Source organism: Clinocottus analis, unplaced genomic scaffold (genome assembly GCF_023055335.1).
Source record: "Clinocottus analis isolate CAN_PGR_092001 unplaced genomic scaffold, fCliAna1.0.p SCAF_15, whole genome shotgun sequence".
Taxonomy (NCBI): Eukaryota; Metazoa; Chordata; class Actinopteri; order Perciformes; family Cottidae; genus Clinocottus; species Clinocottus analis.
The window spans coordinates 2,482,946-2,503,334 of NW_027175876.1; positions in this window are offsets into that span (position 1 = coordinate 2,482,946).

The following is a 20,389-nucleotide window of genomic DNA, read 5'->3' on the forward strand; positions in this document are numbered from 1 at the left end:
TCGTTGTTTCAGCTCCTCAGGATAATTTCTCATTATAATTTTTGGGGAGCGGCATAAGAGGGAGAGGGTTAAAAGGCAAGGTTGGTAAGAGGCCGGTAGGGACGGTCTGTCCCTCTAGGCTTCTTACCAACCCTGCCTCAACACAATGTTGCTGCAGGCCAGAGTCACTCATGCAGCACAAGAACAACATGGCCGCAGGAAATAAATACCGGCAATAATAAGTAGCAGTGCATGTCCGATCAAACCATGAGGAACTTACATTTTCTGTTGATTTTGGTGGTCCCTGTGGACAGAATCAGCAACCAGAATCCCGTTCTCCTCTCTTTTTGCCCCGAGGAACCCTGGCTCTGATTCCACCATGCCTCCCTTTCTTTCAGCTGACCCAACAATACGGATTGGGCCTCCGACGGCGGTGTCTCTGATGATGCCACTGACACGGGAAGAGGTTTTCTACTCCTCTGAACAAATGTGGGCGTCGTTCGGTGAGACATGATGCCGCTCGGGACCGTGCGGCGTTGAGAATCCTCGTCTGCGGGCGGCTGCGGTGTTCAGCTGCTCGGGAAGATGAGTGGGCCGGAGGTCCGGGTCCAACTGCGTTGCCCTTTGCTGCATCAATTACCAGTCTATGTGTTTTGCTGCTATCCGCGTGCTGCCCTGGTTCAATCTCCTCTCCGGTTTTTCGAATGCGCCACAGCCGCCATGATAGCGGGGGCAAAGATCAACCCAGAGCAGCTCCTCTTCAATTCCACGTGCCTGTTCAGAATAGTCTGATTGCTTTTGCCTCCGGTATTGCTACTCATCTAAACAGCTTCACACTCGGAACTGTGCTTCCTTGGGTCCTGAGCAATATGCCCGCCATGACATCGTTGGATCCCGTGTAACCACTGCTGGAGTAGCCTATACGCATAAATTGACTGCAAAAGCGCCCATGTAGGCTACATCCGTGTAGAGCGAGCTGTACTCGGCATGACAGGGAAACAGAACCACGGTAAGCAGGACCAAGACTAAACACACAGGGGAACGAGACACAGGTGTAAACAATTAAATCACACAGGAGGGCCGGCACACGAGGAGGGAGGAGTCGAGAGACAAGGTGATTGACAGCCAACACTACAGAAACAGACAGTGAACACAGAACTCCCCACGAGGTCTGGGCGTAACACAGCATGCCGTTTCCTGGTGTAAACGGTTACGTGATGTCACAGCGCTACACAATAGTAGGTGGCGGGATACACCTTTGAAAAATGATTTAGAAAGTGATGTGCCAATCAACGGTGGTGTAGTGGCTAGCTCTTTCACTAGCTAGCACTCTCACTAGCTAGAACGTTCACTGGGTAGCACTTTCACTAGCTAGAACTTTCACTAGCTAACACTTTCACTCGCTAGCACTTTCACCAGCTAGAACTTTCACTTGCTAGAACTTTTACTAGCTAGAACTTCCACTAGCTTGAACTTTCACTCACAGCATGAGGGGACCAGGGTTCAATCCCCGATCCTGGCCAGTCCTTCTGTGTGGAGTTTGCATGTTCTCCCCCGTGGCAGCGTGGGTTCCCTCCGGGTTCCCTGGCATCCTCCCACAGTTTAAAACATGCAGCGTAGGTTAATTGGAGGCTCTAAATTGCCCGTAGGTGTGAGTGTGTGAATGATTGTCTGCCTCTATATGAGCTCCGCGATTAACTGGCGGCGTATGCAGGGTGAACCCGGCCTTTGCCCAATGTCAGCCGGGATTGACCCCACGACCCTGAAGAGGATGCCAATAATGATTTGTTCCAAAAACACCTCGGATGGAAACTCAAAATACCCTGTAGTAGGTTTCTGTAGCTGCTGCCCGGAGACAGTGAACTAGTGCTGCTCCAAATAATTGAAAATGTATTACTGGAAAAATGAAATGAAAGAAAACAAAACGTGAAAACATAACATACTTCAGCAGCGCCAGCACAATTACGGCGGCGATGATGGATGGTTACCTCGGTTGTCCTACTTTCCCGCCAAACGTTGACCACGAGGTTGTTCGCTTGCTTTCTTCATCAATCATTTGTTCAAGAAGAAGGAAAAGAAGAACAAGAGATTCATATTCTGATGCTGTGATATTTTATTTACTACCAACAACTTTACAGTAGATGAAATATGTTATGTTAAAGTTAAAAAAAAAAATCTGTCACCAGAAGAGGACAAAATAGCAAAATATAAAATGATCATTTTTGAATATTTTGTATTTTCCTTTCTGCAAATAGCAACTACAGTAATAAGATGAATTGGTTAACTTTTCACTTTTTGTGTGTGTGTGCGTGTGTGTGCGCGTGAGATTGCATGGTGCAATGAATTGAACAAGTGTCAGTGATGCATCATGTGTCGGTGATGCATCAGCCGTCTGGAATAAGCAACATTTGGACATCTTGTCCCATCGTGCCACCGTCTAACAAGCGAACAAGTGGCCCTAAACTGCAACAAGCCGTGTTTCTTCTCGGCTGGCACTGCGGAGTACCTCGGCACGTGCGTCTCACCCATCAGCGTGCACCAGATGGACGTTCGGAGACGGGAATGAGAGTACAAGTGTGACCCGGAGCTCCAACCATCCGTGAAACATCTAAACGCTTGAGAGTGAGATTTCTTTTTTTGACGAGTCCGCCAGCAGACCGTAGCCTGGAGGTACCCACTGGAGCCGAAGGTGCAGTGTGATCACACGCTTTGCATTTCAAATCAGATGAATGCATAAAGGGCAGTATATGCATTCTACCCCGACTGCAGGAGGGCGTCAGAACATCACCCATGTTGAGGCTCCTGAAGATGATTGCCCAGGAAATAGATGACCCGTCATGCAAAATGGCATGCGTATATCGTTGTTCCTCACAATAATCCCATGATTAGAACCTTATATGTCTGTTTCTGCACAGTCATAAGGAGGTAATGTGAATCGGAAGCGTAGCAGGTCATCATTAGAAGCCGTCAATCCACAGCAACTTCTTTTTTTTTACAGACTATTATTGAGTTTTTTTCTGACGTGTAGTGAACATTACAATTAGTAGCATCAAAGCTTCTGAGCGTGTGTGAATGCAGCAGTATGAAAGAGAGAGAGCACGGTAATCTATGAGGCCTGAAAGCACACACGGATTAGAACGTCACGTTCTTCTTCAACTTTGAGAGAAAAAGAAAAACCTGACAATGTCCTCTATTCAGAAGAAAGTAAATTCTGCCACTGTGAATAATTTGTGAGTCAGAAGCGTTGAAAGCAAGCGAAGCGCTTGAAAACGTGTGAAGTTCATTGTTATCTTCTTACGCCGCATCTTTCTTTAATTCTGCCTTCTTTTCTTGTTAAATTCCACAGTGTTATTCATGTGGTCGTGCCGTGTGCTCTCATTTCGGACCCACTAATAATGAAGATAGGCGTTCTACAAAAAGTTAAGTTGGAGGCAAAAGCGTTCGCTGCGGAAAAAAAGCTCTCACGGCGAGTCCTTTTCAGAACACGGCTCTCGTCGATGTGGGTGGTGAAAACGGTGCTCGTTACTAAATAAAGGGATCGCATGCGGCGCACATACACAGAGGGTGGAGAGACTATAACATTAAAGCAAATATTGACAGAAGTGGGATGAAGTGTGGGTTGACTGGAGCATTCAAATTCAAACTGTGTCCACAAATCAAACCGGAGCTCAAGCATTGATTTGAAAATATTTATTAGGGATTAATGACTGATGGTATTTACAAGTTGAATTAGTTTTAATTGCTCTTAAAACATTGCCACCTGCGAAGCAATTAAGGCTGACATTACCGCGCGAGCCCCGCAGCAATTAAGTCAATCAACACGCAATGAAAGTGTGATTCACTTTGGAGCGTTACGCATGTGGCCGCTTCCTTTCGGCTAAATGTTATCGAATGAAGAAGCGTGGGATGGACGTATATCAACAAAAACCTTCACATTCTGCTCTCCGGATATGTTGTTTCAGTTTCCTAGCAACAGAATATATTTTAACACTCTTCTTCTGTCTTTTTTTTTTTTTTTTTTCTTAATGGGAGCCGATGGCGGCAGCCAACACAGCCTCCGATTTAAAATACACACAAGACGCCGCGTGGCACTTCAGGCGAAGGGAGACCGAAGCACTTGTGTGTTACGTTACTAAAAATACACAACCGATGTGGAATTTTGGTTCCACCTCCACGACCACAAGCGGCGCCAACGCCGCCGGCACCTCCACCGCAAACTCCCCTGAGTCACTATTACCATGTTTCCACAAGGATGCTGTGCGAACAAAACCAAAAAACGGTGTCAAAAGGCTAGAAAGAAAAAAAAAAGCTCTGTGAGCGGAGCTGTAAGGAGCGCTGTGTGACATGTCGGTCAGACCGCCATTGTGCGACTCAACAAAGTCACTTTTTAATGATGGAATGAGCTCCCAATCGACATCAGGAGAGCAGACAGTCTCTACAGCTTCCGCCGCAATCTGAAAATACGACTTTTCCGACTAAAAGGAATAAAAAAAAAGCAGCACTTAAATGCCACTTACTGATGGCACTTTGTAGTTTTGCTTTTCTGACGAAATTGTACTTTCTTGATTCTTGTTGTTCTGAGTTTGTACTCACGGTTGAATGCACTCATTGTGAGTCGCTTTGGATGAACGCGTCAGCTAAATGAAATGTAATAGTGTGATGCCTGCACAAGTTTATATCTTCAGATCCAGAGAAAGGTCTTGTGAGAGTGCAGCACTTTTAGGAAAGGGAAGTTGTAAATCACAGTGCAAAAGTATTCTTTAAAATCCCTTTTTTTTAAAATTTATTTTGTGGAAAATCTTCACTGAAGTGCAGCTCCATTCACAGATATGAACGACCCCGGCGTGTGTTTGTCAAATGACCACTATGACCACTCAGGGGAATCCAACAAATTGCTCTACTTCCTGATTTCCATGGCAACCTCCATTTCCATCGCGGTGTGTGATATATTTTTTTTGGGGGAGGATCGGAGACTCAGTTTCACCCCGTCTGCCATCTGTCTCTCCAATATGGAGGTTTGTTTTGGATTTTCACAAAAGGAAAAAAGAAAAAGCAAAACAGTCTTTTTAGGTGGAAGTAGAGAAAAAAGGGGTTTGGCAGAGCACCAAACAGATTCCCTCCACTTGCTTATGTAAATTATTCATGCCCGCCATGCATTATGCATCCGGTGTGAGACACACGCTAACCGAGCAGCGCTGTTTCATGTTTATGTCCGTGTCTCCATGTAAGCAGGTAGTCATTTGGCGCCATCGTAGTCACAGAGAGTTCGGTCGAGCATCCATTCACCAGCTATTCTGGGCGTAGAGCTTGACTCACTCTTGCATCTGAATACAAAGATGAAGACTTTTTTTTGTGGCTCGGGCAAAATTATAGATGTGTCTCTCATGCTACAATGAAGGAAATAAAAAAAGAATTTAAAAAGTTGGATGCAGTTTGTAGTTTGTACTGCTTCATTAACCAATGTGTTGCTGTCTGATCAGCTGGAAAATTGACCAGATCTATGAGGTAGAGATAAGTCAAAGTCAAAGACACACACTGTACTTTTACACACTTAGTTATACACTTCACACACACACAGTGGAACCTATTTATATCCTTTGTTGGGAATGTAGCTGGACAAGTGCAGTAAAAAAAACAAACAACCCTGTCCTTCACACACACCTTGTCTCTGCTGGAGAGAAATGAAATAGAGACATGTTTGTTGTTTCAGGCAATGTAGCAACTGAGGACAATCTGGTCTCTTCTATGCATGTGCCTTAAAGCAATAACCTTGCACCGTTTCATGCATCCGAAGCCGTGTTCTTCAGCGGCATAGCAGAGCGGGACTAAGTCAGTTAGCCGGCCTCAGAGCCTGCACTCAGAGGTGGACGCACGTTTCTGATAAAGTGACTGCGGACTCGGTGATGTCCCACTTTGCCAAACGCCAGAGAGCAGTCGTTTTGATCCCTTTATGCATGCTGCGGGCCTATAGGAATGTGGGATTATTGCTGTGTGTTTTATATAGCCTTTCAGCTTGTCTTTTTTTTATGATTAATTTAAATCATGTGAAGTGTCTTTGAGTACCGTGAAAAGTGCTCTAAAAATAAAATGTGTTATTATTATTATTGCGTGTTATGTAACACATTGTGTGTACTGCCAACAGGACGAAATAGTCCAGAGTACTATTGAAATGGAAGAAAGCCTCAAGATTAGAGGGAGAGAAAAAATACAGGATGTGACGGGAACATATGTACATGCATTTATTAAAACATAATTATGTAACTGCAGCACTGCGTGTACTCTGATGGTTGTTCTGAAAGCCATGTTTTCAAACGATGTTGTCGTCTGATTTATTCCAAAAACATTCAAATTGTTCTCAGTTTCATTGAATTAAATATGAATATGTGCCTCACCTTACAGACACCCAGAGGATTGATGTGAGTCAGGCACCTTGTTATTAAACAATATCTTCTTGTGTAACAGTCCTGCTTCAAAACAATGGCATGCAGTGAATTTTTCAGAGAGTTGATATATTTTGGTGTACAACAATTTTTTCAGACACCCTGAAATCTTGATGTCAGATAACAGAGTTTCAGGAGATTCGGAAAAAGGGATTTATTGCTCCAAATATTATTATTTTCTTCTTTGTTTTCTTTTACAACATTACAAAAGTTCTCTTAAAATCTGCTTGACAATTGCTTATTGCAGCAGGTCACGTATATAAGGAGACGCTTACTAATTCATGCGTATCATTGGATCATGGTTTAATATTAAATCATGTATCCATTATTTGTTAGTCTGTAGAAGTGCAAAAGTAACTTTTTAATTGATTATTGTATCATATTCTTGGTGGAAAAAAAGAAAGACTTCATTGACAAATCAACCCCGCTCTGTAATCGAGTAAGGCCTCTCTGTTACCTACAGTTTAAGGACAACAACAAGCTTTTTTTTCCGGCATGCATTACCTCCTCTGTTTGGGGGAAATAAAAAAATAAAAAAGTGAAGACAGCTCCCGGTCCCCAATTCATCAGACTGTCCAAATACAATTGCACAGCCGGCCCCAGTTCAAGCACACCATTTATTAAGTTGAATCTCTTGGTGTCAGGCACAACACCTCATTCATTCTACTACTGTGCTGATCCCATGGGTCTTTTACTCCAAGACAAGTGGATAGATCCTCCTGTTCAGGACCTGTGGGTGTCTGGCACATATAAATTACAACTGCTTTGGTTTGGATGTACTTTTTCTCTTCTTTTTTTTTCCTACCTGTGTGAGACCTCTCACCTCGTTTGCTTCCTTCGGGGAGGCAGAGTCGTCCTGACTCTTTTGCCTCCAGCATGGCTGATACTATTATTACTAATGTAAACAATTTACACATTGTGTTAAAGTCTAATTCAATTAAAAACTCCAGATATGTGTAGATCTTTGTGTATTCTTAGAGAAGGATTTGTTATTTTCTGTTTTAAGCAAAAGAAAACAACATTAAGTGCATCATTTATTTGACAATAAAAGGTATAGATCCACAATATCACTGCATAGATTTCTCCATGTAATTGTTTCCTCCACACCGAGGATCACTTGTCCCCTTGAAGTGCACAATTACCTCTGAAAAGGAAAAGGCGTTTACATAAAATTGGAGAAATCCTGCTGTTAGAAGTCTCAGTGGGAACTCTTTATGTAAATGCAAATAAATTATACTGTAGGATAATTGACAGGTAGTTATAGATGGCCTTTGAGAGGAACAGCAGGCATTGCCTTTGTAGGCACAGAACAACTAGACATAAAAGAACATTATGCAACTGCATTAGCTGCTAAATAAGTTTTCGTCTTGGCAACTTATTAAAGCGCCGTTGCTGTAAACTGCGGTAAAAAGAACATTAAAACAGAAATCTGCTTATTCTCACATTTGTTTTGGGTAATGTTTCATAATGCGGGCAATGACAGCATCTGGTATTAAAGGCTTTATTCCAAAGTGGCTTGTCAAAACTCAATCCAACAAGAAAAAAGGTTTGCAGCAGTTGCCGGCAGTAGAGCAGCTTCCCGAGCCCTCAGCGCTAGATAATGGCCGATCTGCCGCGGGATGTCCAAAGGGGCCTTGTCTCTAACCCCCGACATCCTCAATTACCTACACAGCAACAAGCCACCGCTGGGCTCCTCACTGCGAGGGTGAGCTGAGATATACAGTATATTTATATGTATAAACCAGTGGCAGGCTGTGGATTTTTTTTACCTTCACTGCCAGCCGTTTAACAGCTAGGTGCAGCTAATAGCTAATAGGGAAAAAATCTTATAGTACATGTAGAAAAAAAATGTAATTAGAAAATAGGTATCATTGTGATTCTGTTTAGGCCAGAAAAGAAGCCTTAGCAGGATGACCCGCCACTGATATATACATATATCACAGTGCATACTCTCTACCATCTACAAGAGCTCCAATATAGCCATATTATGTTGTATTTACCAGTTCAGACACACACAAGCAGGACTGTACACACCATGGATGGTCCTGCGGGAACATGATGGAGCTCTTGGTATTGATTCCTAATCCACACACATGCGTGTCCATGCACACAGTTCTATTATAAACCTCTATTTATATCAACACCAGCAGCGTAGATGTGATGACTTCTGCATAAACACTTAATGTTGGTTGAACTGCTCCTATGCTGTATTTTGAACCAATGGCAGGTTATTATGTAAAGCTGCCACTATATTATATCATTATAGATATTTACGGGGTTCGGTTCACATGTATGTCGGCTTCTGGTCAGTGCTCACAGGTGTCAGGATTAGACGCTCAGGGAAACAGATGTAGTGTAAAGAGCTTGTGGACCCTCACAGGATGGTGGACAGGTCAGACAAACACATGGGCTTTTTGTTTAGGGCACTGCTGTGTGTGTCCCGTGCATATTTAAAACTAAATGCGGACAGTCAGTCAAGATTAACACAATCTTTTCCTCAACCTAACTAAGTGGGTTTGTGGACTAAACATAGCTTCCTGTAAAGACTGAAGTAGATTTCGACAGTATGCATACAGTAATGAGTGGACGCACCAAAACCGCCGCTAGAGGGGAACTTAATTCGTCATTTTGAGAACCAAGTGTCGCTATTTGGGAGAGCGAATGTGTTGCTTTCAAATAACGCATGAAGCACACAACCATTTTGTGTGACTTTGACATACCATTTTTAAAAAAAATATATTTCAACATTGACTCAATGTTACATATTCCTGTTTGGATTTCTGTTCCACAGCAGCTCTGAGAGACAGTTTCCTCTCTATGAAGGGACTCAGACTATTATCTTCAGAGAGCATGTGTATCCTTTGCCGCGGCTTCCCAGCCGTGCCTACAGTAGTATGACAGTGAGATTTGTTATCGCAGTTTCCAACGTATAACACTGATGAAACATTTCGGGCAAATATGCTTCACTGTGATTGAAATAAAAAAAACACACCCGCCTGCCAACGTCTGTCCCTCTGATGAAAGTCCGGAGTTGTCTCTTTTTGAGGGATGCTGGCTGGCAGGTGTTTTATACACTGGAATATAAGACTGCAGAGCAGGAGAAGAGGTGCATATCTCACAGCTGTTGGTTCATGTATTTTCTCCCATCGCGTGAATACGGGCCTCTTGTGTCACTGAGGATGTTCGAACGGTTTAATGAAGAGGAATTGTTCCTGTCGGCTTGCATAAGCCCACACACTGTAAAATCCAAGCAGTAAAATCCATCATATGGCACAAGGTAATTATGCATAGATAATTGCTTGTGTAAAGAGCTATCCCTAGAAAAAACAAATAAAGTGCTCTTTTTAATTCCATGGAAATGCCTTGTTTTACAAGCCAAACATAAAAGGGTACAAGGCTCTCAAGCTCAGGTATCACAATCGGGAATTGCGGGGCTTTGTGCGAAAAGAAGCTAATTGTAGTCCCTGTTGTATGTTACTGGGAAACCACACCTGCTGTAATGAGAAAGCATACAAACTAATTCAGGAGGCAGCTGTAGCTGCTACAACGCAAACAAATTTCAGCCGTGATAGCAGCCCAGTTAGGCTGCTCTATTAAGGCACAGCTAGATGTATTTCATGTATGATGTTTACCGTGTTCACCATCTAAGTTTACATATTGGCATGGTAATATTTGCTCAAGCTGTTATATTGTTCAGGACTCCACATAAAATGTTCAGTTAACAAGCTAGCTACAGTCGTGCTTCCTTGGAGCAGCTGACCAGTAAAATACGCTAATACCTTATAGGGAGAGCCTGATCATTTCTCTTTAGCTAACGTAAGCCCAGGTCGACTGCAGAGGTGAGACGTAAAAACACACCTGCAGATGCCGCTCATCATAGCCGCCGCCGCCGAGAACGAAACAGAGATCCTCTTAAAGACGCATGCTTTCCACGGAGCGACAACGATTAGCTGATAGCCATTAGCGGTTGCTTTCATGTCTCCCATGTGTCGCTACCAGCTAACAAACAGCTGTCACCTCCAATTATCGTCACGTCGACGCTGTTTGAAGGCCCGGCTTCTTCCATCCCCCAAATGTCCTCATGTGCCGTATTCTCACTCTGTCTTTTCTTTACTTGATTAAGATTCATGTTCCTTTATGTTTTTGGTAAGTAGGTATTAGCTCTCTCAAGAGAATCCTCAATGCTGCGCAGATTTTTTCTGAGGGCTCCCTCAAAAGAGTAACGTATAATCTGCCATATCCAACTGTATTGCTATTTGTTGTGAATTGTTAACTGTCTTTGTATGCTGTAATTTAAAATGCATCTCTATAAATCCACACGGCAGTTCTTTGCGTTGGCTTTACAGCAGTTAAGTGATGAAGTTTCAACTCAGCTAGCTTGTTTCACTCTCTGACTTCTCACCGTGTCTGGATGATACCCCCATAACCCCCAAACCCCCCTCGGACCTCTCTCACCCTCTCACCATGTATTAAGTCCTCCTGATAGGTCACCACCTGCTTCACCTGAGAGAATCCTCAACTCCAGAGTAATTAAAATCTCCTCGTAGAGTCGGTCAGGGGCGAAAGTGGGCGCATGCAGTTGGGAGGAAGTTCGGATGAGTCAACCCTGAGGAGACTTGTTGCCTCCTCTCCATCACTCCTACACTGAAAACGCTGAAGGAAGGAGGATGCAATTCAACAGGACACATCTGCAAGCGGGGGAAAAAAAAGAAGCACAGACCAAGACAGTAAATGAGAGCACCGGGGTGGTTAAACTTTGGCTTCTGGATCGAAAGCGGTAAGAGATATTTTGATTTACATAGAAACAATTTTACAAATGCTTTAAGGAGAAAGTGTTATGGCTCATTTGGAAACGTATAGTGTAGAAAGGTCAAATAAAAATTGCATCGGTATTGAGCTGTTACTTCTGGCGCCCACAGAAGAATACTAAAACTTAAATTGGACGGCCACTATAATCCCTTTGGTGCTGAAAGCGGCGCTGACTCTCCACAGATTGATCGCCGGTTGTAAAGCATAACAATATCAGGCCGGGGAGACTCCGTTGGATGGAGATTTTAAGTTGTGCATTTGGTATGTGTGTGTGTGTGTGTGAAGACGGGAAAGTCTCACAAAATTCCAAGAACCTCGGCAACTTTATCAATATTAATTTTCACTTAGAGAAAACACAAGCAGCACTTTCAATCATCAACTATTTAAGTAGAATCCCGGTATTGTTTTTTGCTGCCATATTTTAAGTGCGATGGTACGTCTGCCAGCAATTACCGGAGACGTCTCATCACTTTAATACTTCCGCGTAGACAGAAGTAGACATCTTAATTAGCTAAACTCCTCTAGGTGAACCAACAACTAAAGGTTGGCAATTATAAAAAACGAATGGAGACGTATCAAAAGACATCAGCCTGATGAAACTGAGAGAAATGTTCTAGTGTGTGTGTGTGTGTGCTTACAGTCTCTCCATCTTTCAATAAGGTATCCATCGACTGAGTACAGACTTAATGTCACCTCTTTTTTCTTCATTATGTTGTTTGGCAGGAAATTACAGGTCGACACAGAATTAAAATAGAAATGTCAAGCGTTTTGTTTACTGGAAAATCTCCCTCAACACTCAACTTTTGTACGATTGTGTGAAATTCTCTGGAGATAGTTTTTTTGTGGACTTTGTGAGCAAAGCTGGACTTGATTTTCCAATTTCATTATCATTTAAATGGGGCCTTGAGATTCAGCGCATTGTTCCCAGTCTGCAACACCGCCGGGTAGTTTTGAGTAGTTTCTCTTATCTTCCACTCATCTTTGATCAGACCTCGCCATCTTCGCCGCGTCTGCATCCTGTAATTATTTACTCTCTTAGGAGACACATTTCCTTTTGATCAGTACTTGAAGGTCAGAAAAAAAGAGCAATTTCTTTGAGAATATTCATAGCACGGATTATCTTCATCAGTCAAAGCAACCGCTGAGGATATTTCTTCCGACAGTGTGTGAGTCTGTGTATTTCACAGACTCACAACAGTCGCTTTGACAGACAAATACACACACATATATATATATATATATATAGATATAGATATAGATATAGCTATATATATAGATATACTCCATCACTGAAGTTGTTCTCCTCACAGACATCTGTATCCACCTTAAGCACACGTGAAGATCAAAAGCTCTCACTTACGATCATTGTTGGAGATACCGCAAATTAGCAGAACGCAAGAAATTAAAACACAAAGAGACGAAAGCAGACTGAAGGGGTTGAATCCAAAGAAAAGGCAAATATACTTAATGACCATTATTAAGTTTCTGTATCTGTATGTCTGTATCGTGTCCTAGCTGTCTGAGCTTACTCCTCCTCCATAGCATGGTGAAAGCATTCAAATGCCACTGAGCTGTGAAGTGCTCCATATTTCCATTTCAGAGGTGATCGGAGCCTCCATTCTCGATGTGCCATATCTGCGAGGCTTCTTACCTGCAGACACTGAAATGACAAACGACATTTTCCGCTCACTGATTCGTGACACGGTCCAACCCACCTTTTTTTTCCCCTTTCCAAGAGAGCCTCAAATTTGAATGAATCTGATGCTTTTTTGTTGTTGGTGGTGTTGTCTTGCTTTCTCTCCTTGGGGGGAAACAATGGATGAGGATTCATGCTGTCACACTTTGAATTGCTTTTAACTTTGGATGGATGGAAGGATGGAAAGCACTCCTCCACTCAACCTGACAGTGTCTTCTCAGCTGCTGGCAAGTTAAAACAGTCCCTCCCGTTAAAGAGCTTTTTTGAAAGGAAATGGATCAATTTAGGGAGCGTTTTTTTCAAACCAGAGAACGGACAAATACCCTGCGGGTATTACAGTAAAAGAGGCCTTTCTGGAGATTTATGCCAGCATTATCTTTTGCTGAGTATTGATGGAACCAGCCTTTGTCTATTTAAGTGGCAGGGCTGACACTTCATTTTAGGCTTTACGTCCCAGCGCCCATTCAAAGGGAAGGTGTTAGACTTTGTCCGAGTTCACTCTGTGCATGCACAGGCTTACTTTTTGCTTCGAGGAACATCGGAGCCGAGACTATAAATCGTCATGCAGTAAAGGTGTGGGTGCAAGGAGACTGAAAGAGACAGAGAGAGCGGGGGGTTTAAGGAGAACAAAGAACAAGGAACAGAGAGCACAGAGGGGGAAAAAAAGAGAAAAAAGACAGAAGGAACATTGAATTCTCACCGAAGCATATTATGAGTGAAATGGATGGGGTTGGCTGTAAATTGCAGGTAATTTGTGTCATGAGTTGGAGGATTTAAATCACTGGAATCAATGTCAAAAAGATATTGCACCTGTAGTCCACATTACGGAGCAGGGAGGTGGTGTTAATGTAGGGGCGGAGACGGGGAGGTAGAGGAAAGAGAGCTTAGGAGGAGGTCGAAAAAAAAAGAGACGCATGATTTTTCACTCTTCTTTGTCTGTGTCTGTTGACAGGTGCATGCACGCATCATTAAAGCGTTGAGAAATGTGAGAGGAGGAGGTTGTAATGACTCACTAATGACCTTGACCGCCAACTTTAGCATCGGGAGGCTCTTGTCTGCTGCTATCCATGCAGCAGGAGGACTGGACACATGATTAACTGGAAGACAGCCAAGGACATGAGGAAAGAACCGAATCCTACAGACTATTAAACAACGCTATGTTCGGCAATGACTACTCTTTTTTTTTTTACTTTCTTTTTATACAGTCAGAATAGAACTGGAAAAAAATGACATATGCTCTGTTCACTGTGTAATACATTTCACTTATGTCCAGTTTTGAAGACATCAAATCTCAAACCAGCGGCCTTCCCTTCCCTCTTTTTTTCAGATGGATATGTCCCCAAAACAGATGGATTGTCAACACGAGTGTGTCTAAGTTGTCAGAAAAGAAATCCAGAGAGAGAGAAAAATGGGCATTTACAACATCTTGCATTGCCATCCATTATGCCGTTTCTGCTGGTGGTTGTGCAGTATTTCATTTACGACTGTTGCCTCGCATTGCGTGTTTCCCAACACTTCCACTGCATTATTGTGAGTGGAGATAATGATAAACTCTGCTGGAACAGGGGCAGAGGATTGGCCAACAGGCCACCACACTAAAGCTGATACCAATGCGTGTGTGTGTGTGTGTGTGTGTGTGTGTGTGTGTGTGTGTGTGTGTGTGTGTGGTACCCGATAAGTGGTATTCTTGCAGAATGCAAATGTCAGATTCTAAACACAGCGTATTAGCATACATTCATAAATCAGTTGCGCTGATAGCACTGCAGAGGCTCTTTCAGAGTATAAAAATTAAAACTTATCTTTCTCATTTGCATGTTAAATAATTGAACGTGTGTATCAATTTTTAATTACAAAATTTAATTTGGATGCTATCTGTAATCCTCATTTTTGTTTCCAACTTCTTCTTTTTTTGAAGATATCAACAGAAGCTTGTTGCACCAACGCGATCTGTTCCGGGAAGTTGAGATCCTCAACAGTCATCAGCACGCAACTGGCTCGCGCTATTTTATCTTCCTCACCTGTCAGAGAGGAAGAATACGAGGCAAGGAGGAAGCCAGGAAATGAATTACAGAGCAAAATAGAGAGAGTCATCCATTGCTGGCGACAGAATACTCTCAGACGTGAGATAAGGAAATCCTATTTTGTAAGAAACGGCCACTCAGCACTTTTCAGCATAACCGGTTAAAAGAGCAGGTCAGCCATCGGGTCAATGGAGAGATAATGCCGCTTTGATGGTGGTGGACAAAAATATGTGTAAAAGGATATTGTCAGTGTGCGAACATGGTTATCTATGTAACATGGCAAATGGACCTCCGCCGGTGGCGCTCTGCCAGACGTTAGCAACGTCAGATTTAATGCTGTATTATGCGAAGTTACTGCACACAAAAAGATAAAAGATGCTGAACGTACAGAGGATATTTCTTTTTTTTTTGCTCGCTATAGTTGCAATAGTTCATGTACAGTACTACTCCTGATTATTTCCAGGCTGCAAGTGAAAGAAAGTACCAATTTGATCAGCAGCGTAACATAATAGCGATTGGCCCCCGGTGAAATCTTTTTTTAAAAATGTTTTTACACACACTCAAGGACACACACAGCCACTCACAATTGTAAAGCAGGCAATCGCTCCATAATGTAAAAGGGAAACACGTTGGCCTTCTCACCCACTAAAGGTTCATCCTGTGGGTCTTGCCAACGGCGGAAGTGCTGCAATTTTTTTTTGCAGCACTTCCGAGTAGAGTCGATTGCACGTAAAGTCGATGCACAGACGTGAATGGTTGTGCACAACGCAAATTTGACGAATTCTACAGATCTTACGAATTTTACAAATTTTACGAATGGCTCGAATGGTGCGTTGCAAAAAAGAACTCATGAGAAAATTTGCAACACTTTTGGTGTGAACGCAGCACAACTGAATGCGACGCAATCGAGCGGCAGCAACAAAATCATTTTGATTGCCTGGTCTTCTACTGCAATGTTCCAAGTGGGTCAATTTAAGCTGATGTCAGACGCCCTGTTTCTATTAATGACTTTTATTCCCAATAGATGAGGAACGGCTGATTCTTGAAGTGGAAAAGAAGAGTTATCTATGTGATCGCTCCTCCTTTCACTACACAAACCTAAGTAAGGTGGCAGCTGGCTGGAGGGAAGCTGAAACTTTCCTACTTCCTGTTGGCAGTATTGTCTTTCCATACAATAATTTCCAGTTAAAATCAAGCTATAATACATGTGATTACAACGTAGGAAGCTAATGCGTAACATCTCCAAACTGGAGACGCTGTAATAAGGAAAGATTTCTGGGCCCTCGTCAATCGGTATTTACATTTTTTATGTCTTTGATTTTATTCCCCGTTGACAAACATTCAATCTGGGTAAATTACTTTCCCCCCTCGTCATATTTTCGCGACCATAAATATGGAATTCTGTGCCTCCATTTCATGTCGGCCTCCAAGTCATTATTGTGTGGTTTTGAACAAACAAAGTAAGTATTAGCTCAGAGGCCTGGAAGACGCCTCCCATCCTTTACTTCCTCTAGTTGTGAGGGCACTTTGAAGATCTCTTTGGCAGTTTAACACTCCATTTATCTCCCCTCTGTCTGTGTCTCTTTTAATTACAGGCCCTGCTTTAAGTAGGAATCAAATAGAAACAATTAAAAGAAGAGTGTTTTCAAACCACTCGATCCAGCTAATGAATAGGCCGGGGAATACAAACTAGCTAGAAACTTTCTGCAAAGGTTAAAAGGAGACATTACTTGTACTTATAGAGATTATATTTCCAAACCGTGACGTTGTCAGTGAGATTGCATTTCCAATCATAGATTGAGGATGAATGTTTAAGCACGGGCTATTATTCAATACAACTTGCATGTATAAGCTGACGTGTGATGCATTCAAAGCCAGAGGCTGAGACTTTGATGCCGCTTTAATCAACCTCAACAGCGACGGGCCGGTTCGCCTGCGATCGCATGAAGTTCATCGAGGGAGACGGATGATGAGTGAGGGGAGCGCTCCTGTCAGCCGTCGAGCTTAAATGAGGGAGAAACCCTGACGCCTCAGATGCATGTCGACGCAGAAGAGTCACTTGAGGTGGTTGTAAAAGATAACGCAGTACAAGGAGGTTTCAGCCCTGAAAAGCCTGCAGAGACATCTTGGAGTTTGATAAATTAATATACCGACTCACCAGCTTGAACTTTGCGGTGGATGTTTTTCGCAGGTTCACGGCAAATCAATTACATCTGTGCCACAGGCGGTTATCTCAATTGAGCCCTTTGCAATAAAGCAATATGTCAACTGAACATTAGGCCTACAGTTATTATTATTATTCCTTAGATCATGCTGGTATTGATAGGTTACCGCATGCCAGAGTTGAGGATTAAATGGTGCGCAGTAACGCGAAAATTGAGTTTTTAATTGTGGAAAAGATAACGCCGACAATAGATGCGTCTGACAAGAGCTGCAGGGAATACAAAGTAAAAAAGAGATTGACTTTTGACTATTGGATAGACATCTTCATGCCCGCCTGAGGATACATTTTAATATATAGTGTAGTTACTTTCTTGCTCTAGTATCATCAGGTCAGCATTTTATACTTTTAGCACCAAATACTTGGAAAACTAAAAAGCCAATTACCATCTCATAACCGTGCAATTTTGACCTCATCCTTCAGTGCCGTGTGGTCCACATCAGGGGCGGACTGGAGGAAAAAAGTGTCCCGGGAGTGAGACCGACCCACTCAATGTATTGAGTAGGGTATTGCTGCGCATTCACATCGAATGATATACCCAGCTTGTCAAACTAAAGATCTGATTGGTTGAAGTCTATCACAATCAACGACAACGTCCACTCCCTGTGTACTTCAATCTGCAAAGGCCTGCTTAAACTTAAGCTTACTGCTTAAAAAAATCAGCTTGGATAAAAGCCTGCAGCACTGAAAGCAGTGCGGCAGGATGAAGGCAGAGCAACAGAGGAAGACAGGAGTTGTGCAATGAGAAAATAAGCTAATAGGGAAAAATAAGTATAATAAATGTAGTGTATTTGTGAAAAACAATCAAATTATAAAATAGCTAGAATGTTGTGATTCTCTTTAGGCCAGCAGTGAAGCTTAGCAGGCCCTGACGGCCCACCACTGCGTATAACCATCAGCATTTTACGGCAAACATGTTAGCATTTAACTCAAACCTCTGCTCCTGACACCTTCATATAGTCTGGCATGGCTGCTTATTTATTCATAGCATTTCTTGTACGCCAGCAGTGTAATTTTGTAAAGCCTACGAGCCTAAAACATAAAAAAAATGTCCGATAAACGCTTAACTTCAACTCATCGGCTTTCCAACCATGCCGATCCTCATCTTTCAAGCCATCACTATTAGGGATGAAGCTCAGGCTGAGATGGGAGGAATGGATTGCACCTGCACAGGACGGATGCATCCGAGAACAGACATCCCCACTGCTGCTCATCAACAGACTCGGACTGTTAAATGAAATATCTGGATTACCTTTTTCCACAAATAAAACCGTTCCATATGCTTATGATTCAAACACATGTTAGTGATTAGAGATCATTGGAGTGTGTTGGGCATGTGGGCAAAGGAAAATCATGGATCAAAACCAAACCGAACTAGAGAGGTTCACTCAGTAGAGTGCAGATCTCTGCCAGGTGTTTGTGCAACAACATCTGCTCTACTGTTTGACTGAACACAACATATAATTGGCGAACACCAATGGCCTGTAAGGCGTATAACACACTCTGTTTGAACTCAAAACCAGCTACAATTTATGCACGCAATGGCTTAAAGTCATCAAATAATAATAGTAGTGGTGGTTCTGTCCGCTGTGTCAAACACACACAGAGATCTGTGTAGTTAATAGTGAGGGAGGAGTCAGCTGGCAGTCAATTGCAGTATAAAACAGACAATAAAAAAGGTCACCACAATCGGTCCTTGAGCATGCGGCCGCAAAGGGTTACACAGAATATTGAAGGACGTGAGATTAGCTAGGGACAGACGCATGAGTTTATAGTTCTTCATACATCTGGACATGTACAACTTCCAGATAACTGAGTGTATGTGGGATAACACTTCAGCTTCTTTATATGCTTACATGTGTTTGTATTACTTCTAACACCGAGTATAAACATTTTCCTGATTGAACATTGATTGAAAATGTCAAATCAAACACCAACAAAAGGGGTTTGGCGTCTGAACTTTTTGCTGAAACTTCAGCATTATTCATGAGCACATGCGGGTAGAACAGATGGTCCGGATAATAAAGGGTTGTGTAAAGATGCCCTTTTCCGCAGATATGAGCGTGTGACATTACATTGGCGCGTCTCGCCTTTTTTTGCAAATAACACGTCGACCACAAAAACTTGAGCGGCATCTGTTTGCCAGTTGCCATGGCGAGGCGTGCACGCGAGGGAGAGTGAATGGCGCCGGCGGCTTTTTGAAAGAGGGAAAAAGGAACTGAATAAGAGCGAACGCTGGAGTCAGACGGCGCATAATACGGGGATGAATGAGAGCGTGGCGTTGAATAGGATGGTTTGTCGGGAGAGGGGAACTAACTAGAGGCAGATGTTACTGATGAGATCAGTCGACTTCGGCCCCTTTTCACACGAGGCACCTGCAGCATTGTGCGAGGGTTCAATTATGCAGACAAGGTAGTGCTTTTTGAACATAGCTCCCCTTTGTACAAGTCTGTTTGCCAGCATCGTGACAACCCCAGAAAGACGGAGAAGCCCTTAGATGGAAGAGGAGAATGGGGATGAGGATAAAGGTGCATGTAGCCCAGCGTATATGTAGTCATGCCTCATGTACATACTCAGCACATATATAATAGGACTGGTTGATATCAATGATATTTATTTCTGCGCCGGCAGTTTTTTTACGATGCTTGCTTCTCACAGTATCTGCACCACAGATGTCACGACAGCGTACATGAGGGGGTGGGAAAGACGGCGGTTGCGGCTCATAAATTGTGGCTAATAAAAAGCGAATACTAATCCCAGGTCTGTCAGTCTCTCCCGAATGACACGTGTGATGAGCTAGACACCCATCCAACACCCGGACCCTCCACACCGAGGGGGAGCACGCTACTTTCAGCGCCGGCGTTGAACGTCGCCATTGAACGTAAATCGTGAAGAGTGGAATTGTCGAATCTGAGCATACGAAGGACACCATCAAAAGAAAAGCGCCAGAATGATCAGTGCCTAGTTGAAGGATTTTACAATATATTTTGGAACTAAAAACACATCTTTTCCGACTATACCTTGATTAAAGAAAGTGGCACTTTAGTGGCCCTTTAATAGCACCTTTAGCACTTTGTAGTTCGGCTTTCTTGAGGAAATTGTACTTTGTTTCTTCTTGTTGTTCTGAGTTTGTACTCATGGTTGAATGCACTTATTGTTCATTGCTTTGGATAAAAGCATCAGCTAAATGAAATGTAATGTTATGCATCCAACTGACTGCCTT